The sequence below is a fragment of the Felis catus genome, chromosome A2, assembly GCF_018350175.1.
Source record: "Felis catus isolate Fca126 chromosome A2, F.catus_Fca126_mat1.0, whole genome shotgun sequence".
NCBI lineage: Eukaryota > Metazoa > Chordata > Mammalia > Carnivora > Felidae > Felis > Felis catus.
In genome coordinates, this window is record NC_058369.1 from 129,818,246 (window position 1) to 129,833,956 (window position 15,711).

At 34.1% G+C, this 15,711-nt stretch overlaps 1 protein-coding gene across 7 annotated transcripts in view; it reads right to left on the reverse strand.

The window, feature by feature from the left end:
• IMMP2L (inner mitochondrial membrane peptidase subunit 2) overlaps positions 1-15,711 on the reverse strand; it is an 888,431-nt gene that overhangs the window by 218,477 nt on the left and 654,243 nt on the right. The gene's annotated exons all lie outside the window — the stretch shown is intronic.

A 15,711-nucleotide genomic window follows, 5' to 3' on the forward strand; every position in this document is an offset into this window, starting at 1 on the left:
TTCTATATTCTTAAGGCTGACAAGGAAATGGAATAAGGAAAGGCTCTCTCATACACTATTGGTGACAATATAAAATGATACAACATTTTCTCCTATTTTACAATTTGGGACTTATTTTCAGCAAATTTGTTAATAGGTTAAAATGTATATGCCTTTGACTTAAGTTATTATGCTGGCAGAAATCCATTCCAAAGAAATAATCAGAATGTGAACAAATACTTATCAGGAGTATTCAACACAAGTTTTTTGTTTGTTTGTTTTGTTTTTTAAAAGAAAGGTAGAGTGCCACATGCAGTGCCTCATTTGGATGGGTCTGGAATCTTAGAAGCTTGACAAACTTCTGTTCTACAAATGGACCTGGGGAGCTTGTTTGGAGGTTTTAGCAGGGGAGTGCAGCTACTCCCATACACTTGACAGAAGAACTCTATCTGGGAAGGTCATCCACTTTGACAGAGGGAGCAGCTTTAGGAGGGACACACAGGGAGCGATGAGGGAGGAAGGGGACATCCACCTAGCCAGATGGGTGGAATCAACCTTGGTGAACAATGGAGTGAGAAATATCGCAGCAAAATCACCCTCACATTCTCAACACATGGTTAAAGAAATTATGATACAACCAATTTAATAAAAGGAATGAGATTAGAATAAAATATTACCCAATTCTATAATAATAAATTCTTTTGGGGGAAAAGTTTGTCCTTTTTTTTTCTTCTTTTACTCCACAAACATTTTGGGAAATGCCTAACCTAAAGAAGCTTCTCAATAAATGTTGGTTCAATGAATGAATGAGTAAACATCACCCCCAAGTCTATACAGTTAAGCACAAAAACTGAGCTTTGTGAGCTATTCTTTAAGGTAGAGTCCCTTTCAGACCATTTCTGTTAGTTAGCAAGTTGTATATGTGCAGAAGAATACATATAAAAGGAAGACTACACATAAATTGGTGCTATAGAAATCGAAACTATTCATTATCTAGAATGGTTTTTAATTTTCAAGATAACTTCAGTGTTGAATTACTTTGCTTGAGCTCAGTAAATCATTCATGCAAGGAAGCATTGTTGTAGCCATTAGAAGCCCACAGTAAGTTAATGACTGTCGTTTATTTTTAATTACTACTAGGAAGAAGAGTTTCAGCTTTTTAAAAGAAAAGCAAAAACAAGTTGAAAACATCTCACCATCATATACTCTGTAATATAAGTGTTCTTCAATTAAAATCTGTCAATTAGTTCTTGACATCAATACTGCTTTTATCATGAGAATGCCTCTAAGAACTAATATCCCACATCAAGTGTTAATGACGGGAGAAGACCCTTTTACTTAATTGTTGGCAAGGCAGACTCTCCTAATAAGTCCAAACATTTGTTCACCTTATTAAGCTGGCTATTTAGAATAGTTAGAAAGAAAACAATTGCCCATTTTGTCTCTTCAAGCAGAATTATGAAATAAAACCAGCATAAAATCATTTCTGCAATGAAATGGTAGATGTTAACAAGCAGAGTCTTCTGGAAACCAGAAGAATGATATAAAAAAAAGTCAGATTGAATTTCAGTATCCTATGAACTGAGGAGTCAAGACACTTGTGATAGAAAGTGACAGTATCATAAAATTACCAGTGACAGTCACAATTTCTTTGCATTGACCATCTTATCTAAAATATGTAAATACATCCATCTTCCATCATTTTCTAGCCTCTTCCAATGCAGCTACTAACACTTGACATTCACTTGCTGGTTTCTTTGTTTATTGGCTATCTTCCCCCACCTAGAATGTAAACTTTAGCACGTTGCACTGTTCACTTTCTTTGTATTGCTAGAGCCCAGAAGAAAGCATTGTACAAAACACTCAACAATTATTTGTTGAATAAATTATCAAATGAATAACTGAAGAATGAAGAATACTGCCACAAAAGCAGAATAACAGAATGGAAAGTTCAGAGTCTGGAACCAGACTAAACCAGTTTCAATCTCGCTACCATAACTCATAAGCAATCTTGTGCAAGTTACTAAATTTCTACCTCCATCTGCCTATCTTTAAAACAGGAGGAATAAGACATACTCTAACTGGGTTGAGAGGAAGGTCAGTAGTTAAATGAGACTATAATGGAGAGGTTACTGTAGAGCATAGTTTCTGCAATCAGCCTATTTTGGCTTTTATATCTGGCTTAACTCTTTCAACTTCATGTGACCTTGGGCAAGTTGATACAACTTGTCAGTTTTCTCATTTGGAGAATGGACCAAATAATGGTACCTAACTCAAAAAGTTGTTCTATGAATAAAGTGGAATGTATTAAACACTTGATAAATGGACTCTCTTATATTTGAGACTTTTTTAAGCACTCAGTATACTTCTGATATACAGTGGGAACCCAATAAGTGGTAGTTATTATTGCTATTGTCTTCCTTTGTCCACTATTTTCTTTCTTTTCAAAATTCAGAATGTGTTCAGCCTCCACTATCTATTAGCATCAGTCTCTTAAAATTACCTGAGCTGCGCTTCAATAATTTCTTTTCCCCACAGTTTCACTGTGACTATAGACTATTTTTTATGGTACGATAAATCTTTTCTTTTTCCTTTTTATTCGTATACCCTTCTGGGATACTCTAAAATTTATATGTGAAAACATAATCTATCTGTTTGTGCATATTTAAATATGCAGAGAGTAGTAGGTGAAAAAACACTCTATTTGTGTTTTTTCACCAACTAATCACTTGCATTTTTGAATGTCACAGTGCTAATATGAGTGGTTTACCTCAATACCAGACAGGTGTGAAAGAACACTTTGAACTGTAGCACTCTGATAAAATTCACTCCATTTACATAGTGCATATTTCTCAGGTTTCAATCTAACTTTTTAAAAAATAACCCAAAGTATCTTTAAAAAATATGATGTTAAAATATCGAGCTGGTTCCTTTTAGGACTGCCAAAGAAATATAATACTCCTAATAGAATTCCTCTGGAGAAGGAATTTTAAATAGCTTTGTGCTTCTGAATTCACATAAAAGAAAGACAAGATAATCTTTTAGGTGATTTAACAGTTAAGTGAGGTGTCAGCATACAAGGTTGTATGTATCTATGGGTTGCAAATAATTTTGGTTTGACAGTCAAAAATGAGTTCTGTATGGTATTTTAACTACCTGTCTACAAAGAGGCATTTTTAGTACTAGCTTTACCAAGACAAGTTACCTAGGTCTTATAAATGGAATGAAGAATGATTGCCTCCAATTTGATTTGACCTTGAAAACATTTTTTAAAAAAATCTCAGTCTTCTGAGTGTCATCAGTTGAATACAAAATTATCAACATAATCCTTAATACAAGTAGGAAACAAATTCATATTTAAAATATTTCCCAAATACACACATGCACGAAGACACATTCTTAACTTAGGTAATTAATAGTAATAATTCATGATTTATTAAAGTATTTTTATTTCTTTTTAAAATTTTTTTAATGCTTCATTTATTCTTAGAGAGACAGAGCACTAGTGGGGGAAGGGCAGAGCAAGAGAGGGACACAGAATCAGAAGCAGGCTCCAAGCTCTGAGCTGTCAGCACAGAGCCCAATGCGGGGCTCAAACTCACAAGCCATGAGATCATGACCAGAGCCGAAGTCAGATGCTTTACCAACTGAGCCACCCAGGCGCCCCAAAGTATTTTTATTTCTATATTTTTCAAATGATTATACTGATTATCCTCATTGTCCAAAGCAGTGATGCCCTGAGTGTCTATACTACTCTCTGGATCCTAGACACCTGGATTTTTATTGTCCTGAAGGGAGTAGGTGTCACCGGCTCAGGAATCAGCCAGATCAGGAATTGGAACCAGATCCCTTCTATCATCATCATCATCACTGATAGACTGGACTAGGGGGGAAAAAAAGGTCTTGATGGTAATCAGGAAAGGAAAACAAGGACAATTGTCTATCTAGGGTTGGCATCTAGAAGAGACAATAATTCTCCCTTGAGAATCCTTGTCCTGCTCTCAGATAAGATAGGAGTTCAAATTCATACTGCTTGTATGGTCTAACAAAGTTAAGAATTAACTTTGAATTATTAGGAATCTGGCAGAAGAAAATTTAAGATTATTCAAGAATAATCCTTCATTTCAGAGTTTGCTATAGATAAGTCCCAGCCAGTAAGAGCTCATAATTCAAAAGAACACAACTCACCAGGAAATAGCCAGTATTAATGAATCAAGACAAACAACAAACAGCAGAATTAGACCACCAGGGACTTAAAATACTGGATTTATCAAACATAAAATATAAATTATACATATTTAAATATTTTTAAAAATTAAAAAGGGAATTTTAAAAAATGAGCAAGAAACACTACCCTATTTTGAAGGACCTTTGAAAAAGAATCAAATAGCACTTCTATTTATTTAAATATTTTTTTGACATTTATTTATTTTTGAGAGAGAGACAAAGTGTGAGTGGGGGAGCGGCAGAGAGAGAGAGAGAGAGACACAGGCTCCAGTTTCTGAGCTGTCTGCACAGAGCCTGACGTGGGGCTCGGACTCATGAACCATGAGATCATGACCTGAGCTGAAGTCAGTTGATTAACTGACTGAGCCACCCAGGCTCCCCTAACATTTCTAAATTTTAAAATGCAGTGGCCCTTGAACAATGTGGAGGTTGGGCACTGACCCCCAGTGCAGTAGAAAATCCTCATAAAACTTTTGACTCCCCTAAAACTTAACTATTAATAGTCTACTGTTGTCCAGAAACCTTACTGGTAACATAAGCAGTCAACTCACAACATACATGTATTTTGTATGTTATATGTATTCTATACTGAATTTCTACAAGAGTAAGTAGAGAAAAGAAAATGTTATTAAGAAAATCATAATGAAGAGAAAATACATTTATAGTAGTATTATATGTTTATCAAAACAAATCTACATATAAGAGGACCCACCCAGGTCAAATCCATGTTGTTCAAAGGTCAACTGTAGATGATTAAATATGTGGACAGAAAAGCAGATTACTGAAAGCTAAAGAAAGAAGTAATGAACTGGAATATATATCTAAAAAAGTTACTTAGAATTTAGAAATGAGAGGTAAAGAAATATAAGAAAATGTAAGAGATGTTAAGAGACATGGAGGACATTACTAGAATATGTAATGTAAGTGTAATCAAAGGTCCAAAGGAAGAGAATAAAAGAAAACAAGGAAAAACAATATTTGAAGAGACAGTAGTAGAGAACTTTTCATAATTGATGAAAGCATAAATTCACAGATTCTGCAAAGTGAACCAACAGCAGGACAAGTACAAAGAAACCACACCTCGCTATAACATAATGAATTGGTAGAACCCTAAAGACCCTCTTCCCCCCAACGACAAATTTCTGAGAAGCTTCCAGGGGAAAAAAAGATTATCTTCAAAGGATTAACCATTAAACAGCAGAGTTCCCATATTAGGGTATAATTTACATGAAATATAACACAAACATTTCAAGTATGCAATTCAATGAGTTTTAGCAATCTATATAGTCCTATAATCACTAGATCAAGATCTAAAACACTTGAATTATCCAATAAAGTTTCCTCAGGCCCCTCAGCAGGCAGATCTGCCTGACTCCCATTCTTGGCTCCAGGTACTTGGACTGAGGACTGAGATGCTCTCTATTACTACAGTTTTGCCTTCCTAGACTTTTCTACATATGAAATTATCCAACATGTATTCTTTTATTTTTGGTTTGCTTAAATTAATCTAATGTATTTTAGATTAATTCATGATCTAAATAAACTGTTGGTTTATCAAGCAATAGTTTATGGACACTTGGGTTGTTTCCAATTTGGGACTCTTATCAATGAAGCAACTATGAACATTTCAGTATATGTATTTGTGTGGATGTATGTTTTCATTTCGCTTGGGTATATATCTGTTAGTGAAATGGTTGCGTCATATGGTAACTGAAGTCTTGGGTAAGTTCAGGTATTCCACACCTCACCAACACTGGATAATTATCACTCTTTCAACTTTAGCCATTTTAGGGCTATGTTTTTCCCTAATTACTAATGTTTCTGAATATGTATTTGTCATTTACTTTCTTCGGTGAATGATTTACAGTTTTAAAAATGAAATTCAGTGGTTTGTCTTTTTATTATTGAGTTGTATAACTTTTTTATATAGTCTGGATATAACTTATCAGATATATGTTTTTGCAAATAATTTCTCCTGACCTGTGGCATGTTTCCTTTTTTAAAAATTTTCTTGGGGCGCCTGGGTGGCGCAGTCGGTTAAGCCTCTGACTTCAGCCAGGTCACGATCTCGCACTCCGTGAGTTCGAGCCCCGCGTCGGGCTCTGGGCTGATGGCTCAGAGCCTGGAGCCTGTTTCCGATTCTGTGTCTCCCTCTCTCTCTGCCCCTCCCCCGTTCATGCTCTGTCTCTCTCTGTCCCAAAAATAAATAAACGTTGAAAAAAAATTTTTTTCTTAAGTTTTCTTCAAAGAACAGCCATTTTTAATTTTAATGAGTCTGTTTAGCAATTTTTTTCTTTTATAATGCATGCTTTTTATGCCATAAGAAATCTTTGCCTAATCAAAGCCACAAATCTTTTCTTCTATTTTTTTCCACTTTTCTAGTTTTAGGACTTTTTTTCTTTTTAATATAATACAAAAGGAAGCTGAAGTTCTCTTTCTTTCTTTCTTTCTTTCTTTCTTTCTTTCTTTCTTTCTTTCTTTGGGATATCCAAATTTTCTTGCACCATATTTTAAAAAAAGACTATTCTTTTCTTACTTGAATCACCTTGTGCTTTGGATAAGTTATGTACACTCAGAATTCTTATGCTGGAGCCCTATCTCCCAGATGGAGCTGGGACCTTTGGGTGATAATCAGGTTTAGATGAGGGCAAAAGGGTAGGGCCCTCATGAAAGATTAGTGCCCTTATAAGAAGAGAGCAGAGAGAGCTTGTCTGATCTCTCTCTCCTTCCTCCACTCCCCATTCCTACTCTCTCACTCTGTCTACCATGTCACAACTTATACAAATAACATGCAGAAAAGGAAGAAATTGATTTAAAATAAAATTTTCTAAGGATTTTAAATTTTTCTAGTGAAGAATTTATTATCTTTGGACTTTGTTCAGCATGCATTTAAATCATTTTAGTAATTGTAATGGAAATATAGTCTATAACTCCCTAATAAGTAGACAGAAAATAGAATTAAAACACCTCCATTAATGCAAAAAATTCAATAAATTTAAAAGCAAGTAGAAAAAGCAGGATCAATAGAAAGCACAAATAAGACAGTATTTAAGTACACCAGTAATCATAATTAAAGTAGATGAATTAATAAAGCTAATTAGAAAAAAAATGATTGTCCAACTGTGTAAAAATTCTAGCTACATGCTGCTCATAAGAGAGACACATAAAACAAAAGGATAAAGATAATTTGATAAATAATAAAATGATGAATCAGATAAATAATAGCTATATTAGTACCCAAATGAGATCAGGTCTCTGAAATGAGAATGAAGTGTCTACAGGACCTGATCATGAAACCACTGATTTTATTTTATCCTATGGAAATATTTGAAGCAGGGTAGTAAGCCTAAAACTCTTTAATAAATAAAGTTAGATTTTGTTTATTAAAATCTATGGTCAGGGTCAATATTCTAAAAAGTCCAAAGATCTCTGCTATAACAACATGATAAACTTTTCTACTGTTCAATATAACCATTCTCTTTTCTAACTTTAAATGCTACCAATTGTTACATTTGCTTTGTATAAAAATGCTGAGGTATGGAGACTCAATACTCTTTTCCTTGGAGTTTGTATTGAATTAGAATTGTATGTAATTTAAGAAAAAAAGAGAAATGTATGCAATTAATAGAGGGTGAATTTAAGCAAATTAGGTGATAATATTTCTAGGAAGTTGAATCACCTAGAGCTACCTGTAAGTGAGGACATTTCTTAAGATCACAGTTGGAAAGACACCAGCAGTGATCTAATAAAACTCCTTTTTGGATACATAAAATAGAGACAAAAAGCATTTAGGTGAAGTCACCTAGTTAGTTAATGGCAGGGCAAAGACTGTATAACCAGATTCTATAATTTCCTTTCCATTGCACCATGGATCATAACTACTTGAAATTCAAAGAATAGGTCTTAACATCTTTTCACTGGAGAAAAATGAAATGTCATTCTCTAAATAGATTGTAGATTGTTGCTAGGTGATCAGAGCAAATCTATTTAGTTCATTTAAACCAGAACTTAGGTTGATACATTCTCGCAATAAAGTTGCAGAATTAATTTTATAAATTTAATATGAATGCTCTTAGTATACCTAAGAATTTTTTTAATGAAATTCCTGATGTACTTTTAAGAAAAATAAATTTGGATTATAAGAGCGTAGATGTGACAATTTCCTTAATATATAGTATGCTTTCTCCTGTTAAACATAATTATTTACAATATCTATGGCTGCCCATAAAAATTAGTGTAATTGTCAGTGAAAATTTGAGAAAGATATCAACATTTATCAAGCACTAGATTCCATCCCTGCTAGATTAGGCCATGTATATAATACATATTTAGGCTGTGCGGATCAATCTGGCAATGAGGTGGCAATTTATCCTGTGTTACCTTGTGAGTAATGGTTAGTTTATGAGGATAAGTTTATGAACCCTATGAGAAACATGACTCTGCTTTTTCATTCCTGTTATAAACACATGTCGAATGACTACTATGTGAAACAGTATAAATAGGGTGGGTGAGGGCACAGAAAAGAATAAGATCTTGTCTCTACTACCAAGTTTATAACTTATACTGTGATTCATAAGCAGATAAAGTCTGTGAAATACATATGACAATCTACCATAGAGTAAATTTAACACTTTGGAAGCATCTGCAAGAATATAACTGATGAAAGAGGAATTAATAAATGAACAAAGTTCAAATGTTGCTAACTTCATAGGCGTTCAAAGGATGGTATTATTTTAGTCTGGAATAGGCAGGAAAGGCATATTTGCAAGATATAAAGAAGGAATAGGTAAAAGGTAACAGGTAAAGACGGCAGTATGGAACTCAAATTCCATTCTCTTATAGAGCATTATTTCCTCAATATATAGCATCATAAATGCTATGATAAAGATTTTATAATGAAGACTTTTTTGTATTATAATAATAGTATACAAAAAATAAACATATTTAAGTCATTTCATTCTAAAGATATCATTAATTTTTCTCTTATTTTCCTTAATTCTTCTTATTTTTCTCATACTCTAAATGCTATTATAATATATCCAATATTAATTTATACTAGATCATATTAAGTGAAGAGTATTTAAGTAGGTAAATATATTATTGAGTTATATCATAATTATAAACGTATAAGCTATCTGAATATACAAAAGATAACTCCAAGTAGTAAAGAAGGTATCTAACTTGTATAAAGTTGGTTTTCCTAACATGATAAAAACATGAAATGTCAAAGGTTTAAACACCATAGTCAATTTACCTATTGTTAAACTGGATTTTTTTTTAATGCTTATTTATTTATTTTGAGAGAGAGAGAGAGTGCACACGAGCAGGGGAGGGGCAGACACAGAGGAAAAGAGAAAATCCCAAGCAGGCTCCGCACTATCAGTGCAGAGAGTCTCATGGGGCTTGATCTCACATGAGATCACGACCTGAGCCAAATCAAGAGTCAAAGGCTTAACCGACTTAAGCACAATTTACATAAAACGATGGGCTTATAATGCACAATTTTGTTTTCCAAAACAAATCAGTGTTTATTATAAATGGTATTGTTGCACTTACTCACAAAGTCCTCTCTCAAAGTAATTTCCTGGGTATCTGTATTATTCGTCATTTACTTCAGTAGGTTTTTCCCACATGCTTGTTGTACAGGGGGGAAGAAACACATTTCAGTGCTTTTTAATGTAAGGTCCAATTATGCTTAAATATTGGAGGAAATATGAACAATTTCCCTTCCATTCACTCTAAATATTCTTTTTAACATTAAGAAGAATATATACTATTTTCTTTATTTCCTACAAACAAAATTAATGAGCCTTTGGATTAATTACTAGTAATCAATTTTTAAATTACTAGCAATTAATTTTTAAATCTCTAGTAATTTATTACTAGTAATTAATTTTTAAATCACTATTTTTTAAGTTTTAATTACCCACCAATAACATTTCCAAATATAACTACATCACAAGAAGCAATTGGAATTTGGTTAAATTTGAATTGAGATCTTTCTTTTTACATGACCAATATTGCAAAATAGTAGAGCTACCTAATTAATGTCAGCAGGGATTCATTTAACCATCAATCATTTCTCCCAACTGAATATTCCTTAATACATCTTTATTTAACAGTTTCATTCAAACAAATAGTATTATAGACAGAGAATCTAATAATTTCTTTAAAGTCACCATACTAGATTACACATTTGACAGCTACAGATTACTCTTCATAAAATATAAATATGAATAAAATAGGTTTTAGAAAGTACCAAAAAGGAGGACTTGGTAATTCAAGCCCTACTTGCTTCAGCCTACATGAATCTGTATTATAAACCCATAATATCTAGAATACCAGAGTACCATGTAAACATGTGAGTGAATTGCTTGAAAGTCAGACATGTTTTTCTTTCTCCATACATTGAACTATGATGTGGTGGCACAGTCCTGACCAACGAATACTAGGGGCTACAAAGCATGAGAGGCTATGGGTCAGAATGCCTGCACGCCAAGTTGTTTTGTTGTGAATATAAAGTTTATGTAAAGCTTCTCGGGTATTTTGTTTCATACTTACTTTTGAATATTTGCTATCAACGACCTAAGCCTCAAAGAGCAAAGAGCAATCCTCTCAACTTCCAAGAAATATGTTCTTGACTGTAAGCCTGTTTTTTCCATTATGGAAAACAGTATTCAGAGAATGTGCGATTCAGATCAGAAGAACAGGAAATCACTTTTAATGAGGTTTATTAAACTTCTAACGTAACCCAGAATAATATTAAACAGCATAAAATAGCTCTCTATATCCACTGAGTTTGGATGGTGAATGTCTGGCTTTTAAGAAAATGGATTCAGGTGGATAAAGTGAATCTTGAAAAGATACAATTTCTCTTTTGTTGCATCATATAAATTGAAGAGTCAGTCCTCCATAGTCACATCTTCTTGATATTCTGCTGTGCAGATAAATTGCTGCCCTTTTAAAGTAAATTTTTAAATAATATAAATCACTGTATGAAACTTAAAACCAGAGGTAAAATTCATAGCTAAAAAGAAAAAAAAATAGGGTTCACTTTTCTTTATACTTGAAGTCCAACAACAACTTCCTTCTTCCTTAACTACCATACTGGTCCAAGCCACTAGCCTCTCCTTCCGGGACTCCTGCAGTCACCTTCTCACTGGTTTTTATGTCTCTATTTTCTACTTTTTTTAATCATTCTCCACACAAGTCCAATCCGGTCATACTCCTGCCCTGTTGAAAAGTTTCCAATGGCTTCCCATCACACAGAATAAAATCCCAATTGTTCATTGTGACCTCCAAGCCATTACATCCAAGAATTCCCAGTCGTGGCACTCTAGATGGGTTAAGTCAGAAAATTCTTAGTCATGAGTAGCTGTCCTCTGTAATTTAGGATGTTTAGTAGCATCCTGGGCTCCCACTCGCTAGATGGCAATAGCATCCCCTTCACAGTTTTGACAGCCAAAAATGTCACCAAGCATTGCTAAATATCTCCAGGGTGGGGCTGGGAGGACAAAACCTCCCTGCCTCCAGGAATCACTGTTTTTACACGATCTGTTTGCTCACTACACCTTCAGTCTCAACCCCTCTTGCTCATTCTACCTCATCCACACTAGCCTCTTCAATGTTCCTCCAACACACCAAGAGTCCTCTGGACTTTGGACCTTTTCTGCACTTGCTATTCTCTGCACAGAATGGAATGATCTTTGCATTCTGTGTCCCCGTTTAAACATTCTGTCCAAAATAGCTCCTCTTGTCACCCTTTACTCTTTAGCACACTTTTCTTCATAGCACTGTCTGTTCCTGGCTTTATAATCGGTCTTATGGCTTACTTGATTTTTGTCTATCTTCTGGACTTTACTGTAAATTCCATGAAGGCAGAGACTTTAAATGTCTTGTTCAACCCTGGCTTCCTAATTCCTAAAACGGTACCTGTCTGTATTCTCAATAGGTGCTCAATAAATATATATTGACTAAATAGGTGAGTGTGAATTCTGATAATAGTCCTCTTTATAACACTATAAAAAATCAAGGTTACTCTTTTTCACATTTTTAACAATAGCATCATATAGTACCTTAAATTGAAAAGGATTTGATACCTTCAGACAACACAGTTATTTTACAGATAAGAAATTGGAGACCTGGAGAGGTTAGTTTGTCAACAGTGATTGACTTAGTTTGTGTTCATTGACCTTTAAAAATCAAAATGGTAAATACCAAATTTCAAGGCTTCTCTTTATAGTCTTCCTTATGGGCATTTTACCCACATCGATGGAAACTTCATTTACAAATCAAATGTCTACAGAATTTGAATCAAACATAAGTATAGGTATTGAGTATAAGATACTTTAAGAAGGCTATCAGTTGCCATCTTGATAAATAAAGATCATTTTGTCTTAGATTTTTAGATAGGAAATTCCCTCAGGATCATACCAGATAGTAAAAAGAGTAAATAGTTTACAGAAATGGTTTAAAGAATAGTTTAAAGAATAGTTTATAGAAATGAAATTAATTTATGGTCATAAACAAAAATAACTCAAAATATATACAATATAGAATTAGATCACTGGCACCAGCACTATCTGAATGGATTCATTTTGTGGACTTTATAGACTAATTTGATCGAAGTGTGCCTAGGAAGATTAAAAAGTTAAGTATGGCAAAGCCTCTGACCTCAAGAACCTTATAATATAGTGCAAAAGATGATATACATAGAAATTACAACGCAAAGCAGAACACAATAAATGCTGAATGCGAGATATAATGATGATGATAATAAAGAACTATCTACTGAGTACTTATTATGGACCAAGTAGTATAGTAAATGACAGTAATTTAGGCTTTGTCAAACAAAAAAAATAATAAAGGATTTGAACCCAGATACACAAAAGCCTGCGCACTTAATGACTATTCCATCCTCCTTTAAGAAAAAGATTAATTCTAGCTGACCTGAACTTGATCTGGGAAATTAGAAAAATACAAGTATGGGCATGAGCACTACAAAATGCGACAAAAAGTACATAGATGATAAAGTGTATCAAGCATCCATGTTATAAAATCCCTGTATTCTTTGGTTTGGCTAGAATGCAGTTTAGAAGAAGCTAGCAAATGTATGTTACATTTGGGGATGGACTGATGGTAGAGAAACTTAAATATCAATCTAAGAAGTATACACTCTATTTCTGTAGGCAATGGGAGACAGTTGAAAGTTGTTAATAAAAAGTGACAAGTTCACACACAATTATCTTAACAGGACTTGCCCAGGGCAAAATGGACACAGCTGAATGTTCAGCTGCCAGTGAGAACCATTCTTCCAGATACATTCAATTCTACTAATCTCATCCATAATGGAGCCCTTACTTTCTACACATACCAAGATCCTACTGATTACAGGGACAATATTTCAGTGTACATGGTGTGTAACCACTTCCTTTTGGGGTGACCATTCTTTTTGAGACCTAAGAGCATTCACCTCACCCCCTTGTTTTGGGGGCTTGCTAGACAGACATATCACCAGGAAAGCCCAACATTGAAGCACTTCAGGTTTACAACTCTAGCACATCTTAGGTTAAATGGCTATTTACCAGTGAAAGTGAGTCCAAGAGAAGCGTATGTTCCCTCATAAGTACCAGAACCACATAATTAACACAATCTTTATACCTTCTGATTAGATTTCTACCCCATTCTAATAAAAGCAATCCTTTTTCACCCTTATCAAAAATCATCCCACTTAGATAATAAATGCTTATAATTATATCCTCTTCATGATTACAAAATATCACTTTGATTAGATGAAATAGGCTTACCATGGAAACCACTACATCTACCTAAACCCCATTTTGCTGTTTACTGCTAGTTAGGTATCATATTTCATAACCTGCTTTACAGTTGTGTATCTATTACTAACAGCTTTCCCTTTTACAAATATTCAGACTGACCACAATACTTAAAAATACTTTAAAAAGTTTTTGGAGCTGTTTATTCTCAAGTCAAAATTTTGCATGATTCCTTTGTCATATGGGTTCTATCCTCAGCACCATAATATCATTAATCATTAAGTCATGATCAAGTCTGTGATTGCCCTGTAGATTTATCTTGGATAGGATACTAGGATTAGACAAGTTTATTACTTATCCTTATATTTATATATCTTAATATTTTTATAAAACTATCCTGTCATGTCTTCCCCATAAGAGAAAAAAAAGTAAAAAGGCTGAATACATTCATTTCCTCCATATTTTTAATTACAATATATGTTTTTTGTGGGTAGTTGTTTCTTTTTCTTTTTTTTTTTTTTGGGGGGGGGGGGGGTAGTTGTTTCTAACAGACATTTAGAGGAATACACAGCCAGTCTTGAAAGGTCTGGAAAGAAACTGCAGATTAGGTGATATCTAAAACTAACAGATGAATCAATTTGCAAAAAGAAGGGTAGGAAAAGGCATATCAGACAAAAGAGAAGCACTTTCAAATGCAGAAAATGAGAGGTCATAAAGGGCCACATATGTAAATACTGGAAGAACACTGAATTCTGTGGTTTGGCTAGTGGGTGGGTGTGATGGTAAATATGGTATCACATTTCAGAGACATTAGAAATCCTCTCATCCAACACAATCCATATTGATATTTGTCAGATAAATATTTTTTAAGGAGGCAAGACATGAAATTATACCAAAAAATTATACATTCTTTTCTAAATCACATCATTGTATTATGAAACATAGAATGCTCAATTAATTCAATCTCTTGAGAGAACAAGTCATTCTTTTTGGGTAGAAGTCCACAAGCTGAAGCTCCAACAAGGCTTTCTAAACCATACTCTTACTACACTGTATAGAATTCCCAGTTTTATTTTCTTTACCTCAGAGTGAAAACTTTAAGACAATTTGTGACAAAATCTGAATAAAGAATCCTTTGAGACTTTTACAAATTTTTCCCCAGGCTTTCCCAGTTGTCTCACCACACGGGACAGCTATTTAAAAAAGAAAAGTCATTGTAAGTTAGTCTTTCAAGACATTCGACTGTTTTTATTTTCTTATTCGTGTTTCATCAAGTCACATAATAGTTAAAGTAAATGTATACAGTAACAGGTACAACTGGCAGAAACATGTTTGGAAATAACCACACTGATTTTTTTAGGCTGTACATTTTAGCTAGTGGGAACAAGAGTACCTAGCATTACTAGAGCGTAACCTTTTAGCTGCGAGCATGCTGGGTCATAACCTCAGACAGATGTTTGACAGAAGGAATGAAGAGCTTGAGTGAATCAAGGTGGTCCAAGAGAAGGATTCATTTGTGAACAGCATCTGTTTAGTTCAGCGTGACAGAAGAGAAGACAGGAGAACACAACAGCAAGGAAAACTGCAGTTGGAAAGAAAAACCAGATAGGTGCTGTGATCTAGGCTCTTAAATCAGGGAGCCTATCAGGAAAGGCAATACGAGCAGGGTTTCAGAACACAGACTCTGGAGCTAGCCTACCTAGGTGTGAATGCTGTCTCTCCACTTATT